This window comes from Saccopteryx leptura, chromosome 7 (assembly GCF_036850995.1).
Source record: "Saccopteryx leptura isolate mSacLep1 chromosome 7, mSacLep1_pri_phased_curated, whole genome shotgun sequence".
Taxonomy (NCBI): Eukaryota; Metazoa; Chordata; class Mammalia; order Chiroptera; family Emballonuridae; genus Saccopteryx; species Saccopteryx leptura.
In genome coordinates this window covers 110,198,086-110,202,261 of record NC_089509.1, presented here as the reverse complement: position 1 = coordinate 110,202,261, position 4,176 = coordinate 110,198,086, and positions in this window count along the sequence as shown.

The window sequence follows — 4,176 nt, the reverse complement described above, 5'->3', positions numbered from 1 at the left end:
ATCCTGTTTTAATCATTTTCCCCGGTGCACATTTGCATTTTGAATGGACGAAATTCCTTCCTCCCTGCTTTAATCAGGCATGCAACCATTTTATTCTCTCTGATAGGTATTATGATTCGGCTAAAATAAAACTTGGATGAGGGTCAGAGGGCAGACGTGTGAACCAGGGATTACTAGGTCAAGAGAACTTTCAGTCCGATTTTTCCTACACCTCCAGTCTTGGTCTGTGGCTTACAATATTTTTTAATCCACTGAAGTGGAGATTTGGGTGCTGGGGTGTCTATACTCAAGATAATAACAGGGTGAGTATACATTCACTTACACTTTGTCTTTTACAGTCAGGAGGCAGCCAATTTATTTAAAGCACTGATGAATAAGAGGAACTCTGAAAGGGAACCTCTGACTCATCCTTATCTTTACTTTTAAAATGATGATAATCCCTGAATGAAGGATCATGGATGCATCTGATTAGCTTCATTAGTAGAACTGTGAGATTTATTGACACTAATTCAAAGTTGGATTTGGCACAAATAAATTGTTAATATGCAGAGGGCAATATAAGGAAAGATTTTAAACATAGCCGATGAGAGCATTATAATGTAGATCAGTGTGGGAAAACATTGGCAAAGTTTATTCTTACAACCTTAAATTGCCACACAGTGTATTTGTGTAGCAAACCGCGTTCAAGAGCACAGCCCGGCATGCACGTCGTAAGTGGCGTTTTCCATATTGTGAGCGGGGAACTCTGTAACTAGAGCGAAGTCACACACTGTGCAGTCATTCTGAGTTTGCATTCACTTAAAGGTTTTTCAAAGTTCTAGTTGGCTTTTACTTTTGCCAGACTTCACTATTCCTGTCTAACTGCCTTGATGTGCACTACATAGCATTGCTCAGCTATGCAAGGCATTCCCCCCCCCCACTTGTTAATTCCCCACCCAACCCAAACTGGAGCTTGATGAGGGACGAGAACAGGATAATATTAGCGCACCACCCGATTAGGTCAAGGGATATTGGTGAGCTCTACCATCACCTCATGCTATTTACAGCTTTTCTCTCCAACGGTTTGGTTTCTGATCTCTGTGCGTTTGGCAATGCTGAGACCAGAGAGAGGGAGGTCAACTTTCCAGTTCCTACCTCGTTGAGAAGAACACGCACAGTAGCCGCAGCAAAGAGTCACCGTTACTCAGCACACAATAGACATGCTTTTACACCCGTTATCTCATTTCATCCTTTTGGTAACCCGGGAGGAAGGGGATATGATATTATTGCGTTTGACAGATGAGGAAAAGGAGACGCAGGAAAGTTGGGTAATGAGCGCAAACTTGCACTGAATAAAAGCAGCTGAGTGCAAAAGTGTTCAAGTCTAAACCTAGATTTGCCTCCCGTTTAGCCTATGCTTCTGCCCCGGACTCTGCTGCCTTTTTATAAGGAAGCTTCTAGAACGTGGGGATGCGATGGTTCCATGAGTCTTTCTGCATCTGTCACGTTCTCTCTTGACTCCATTTCCCTTTGTCTTCCCCATCCAACACACCCAAGCGAAAACACCCAAGGGAGGAGCCAGAAGAGACACTCGTCACCGATTCGGAAGTAAGAGAAGCTAGTCCTCTGAAGCGGCCGTAGCAAGCTATTGTGCCTGTTCCCAGACGCTAAACCCAGAGGCTCAGCTTTTTTCTGTTGAATAAATTATCAAGGAAATCATGTTGATGGGATTTCCTTGGAAAGGTAGATACATCTTATTTCAGAGCATGGGGTACCAAAGCCCCATTAGTATTTATTTGCATCCCAGTCTTTTTCTCTGAGTCTGATCTAATGGTTCTCAAACACTGGTGTGGATAAAACTCATCCAGGGGTGAATCACTTTGTGTTCGTTGGTTGTTAAGTAACGGAAACCTTCTCTGGTTACTCTAAGCAGCAGGGATTTGGGTGGCTCTCGGGTCTAGAGGGAAGCCAGAGAAAAGGCAGGAAAAGGCGAGGGGCAGGCAGTCCGAGGGGGAGAGGGTAGGACAAACTAATTTTATTTTCTCTCTGTACTCAAGTAACTATCAAATAACTATGTCCTTTAAAGAATTATCTAAAGTAGTCAAAATTCTAAGCTGGGCCCCAAGATTCCTGCTTTTAGTGTATTAGTCAGGGTTGTCCAGAGGAACAGAACAAATAGGAGATAGATGAGAGAGAGAGAGAGAGAGAGAGAGAGAGAGAGAGAGAGATAATAGATTGAGATTTATTATGAGGAATTGGTTCACATAATTATAAAGGTTAAGAAGTCCCATAATCTGCTGTTTGTGCTATCAGACTAGAGGGGTTCATTTACCCGTGTGCATCTAAGTCCAATTCCCTGTGTGCATCGAAGTCCAATTAGACACAAACAGGAATTTGCAGCCAAGAAAATAAGGGTTTATTGAATGAGGAAGTGGCCTACGTCTGGAGTCACAGGTGAGCCAATGTTCAAAAATAAGGCTTCCCTATAGTTTTCAGGGGATGGGTTATATAGGGGACTAAGGGAATTAGGGTCTTGGTCAGGGCTGTGGCCTCTATTATCGCTTGGTGCTAGGGGAGGGGGAGCTGGCCACTGCGTCTGGTTCTGGTGTCAGCCATGGCGTCCCTTCAGCAGGTTTCACAAGAGTGTGGTCACTGGTTTTTCTGGAGCTGAAACACAGCTGAGGCCTAGCTGTTTTCTTTCGCTTGTTGAAAACTCGGTCTCTGTGATCAACAGACACAAGGTTTTGTTCCTAAGGTTATTTGATGTCAACCAGAACCTCATTGTCCTGAAAGCTTAATGATTAAGGGAGCGGATGTGCAAGGGAGAAGGAGGCAGGTGAGTCAGGGTGCTGGATGAGGCTACTGTGAATCAAAAGGAGAGAAAGGAGAAAAAGTCCTATGAAAGAAATGAAGTTTCTGCATGGTTACATTTGCAAGCCTGAGGCTCAGGAAAGCTAGTTGTAGGTCTAGTTCAAACCCAAAGGTTCAGTAACTAGCAGCTCTGATATTTAAGGGCAGGAGAAGACGGATGTCTCAGCTCACCAGAGAGAGCAAATTCAGCCTTCTTCAGCCGTTTTGTTCTATTTGGCCCTCATGGATGAGGGTGGTCATCTTTTTTCATTATATATTTCAAGTGCTAATCTCTTCTGGAATCATCCTCTCAGGTATATGCAGAAATAATGTATACCAGCTATCTGGGCATCTCTCAACCAGTCAAGCTAAGACATAAAATGAGCCATCACAACCTGGTGTACACATCTTGTTTAATCCCCTCCTCTTGAGTGTGGATGGGACACTGAATATTATGGGGTGTTGTTTCTTCTTCTTCTCCTCCTCCTCCTCCCTTCTCATCCTCCTTCTCTTTTTTCTTCTTCTCCTCTTCCCCCTCTTCTTTCTCCTCCTTCTCCTTCTCTTCCTTCTCCTTCTCTTCCTTTTCCTTCTCTTCCTCCTCTTCTTCCTTCTCCTCCTCCTCCTCCTCCTCCTCCTTCTTTTAGAGAGAAATGAGAAGCATCAACTCATAATTGTGGTACCTTAGTTGTACATTGATTGCTTTCTCATATGTGCCTTGACTGGGGGACTCCAGCCAAGTCAGTAACCCCTTGATCAAGCCAGTGGCCTTGGGATCCAGCCAGCAACCTTGAGCTTTAAACCAGTGACTTTTGGGCTCAGGCCATGGGGTCATGTTTATGATCCCACGCTCAAGCCGATAACCCTGCACTCAAGCTGGTGAGCCCGTGCTTAAGCTGGCAACGTCAGGGATTTGAACCTGGGTTCTCAGTGTCCCAGGTCTATGCTCTATCCACTGTGCCACTGCCTGGTCAGACTCATGGGTGCTACTTCTGTGATCAGGTTACTAATCAGTTGACTTTGAATTCATCAAGAAGGAGGGTTATCCTTGGTTTGCAATATAATCAGTTGAGCTCTTAAAAGAGGGCTGGGCACTTCCTGGGGTGAGATTTTATGAGAGATTATCTTGCTTGATTTTACAGCTGAGAACTGCCATAGACAAGGCCTGCTACAAGCAGGGCACTGTGGGCACCTACGGATAGGAAGAGTGACCCTGACCAATTGCCATTCAGAATGTGGGACCTCAGTCCCATAGTTGCAAAGAGCTGAATTCTGCCACCAAGCAGCTAGCTTGGAAGAGGACCAAAGCCTTATGATAGCGTCAGCCAACATCTTGATTTCAGCCTATGA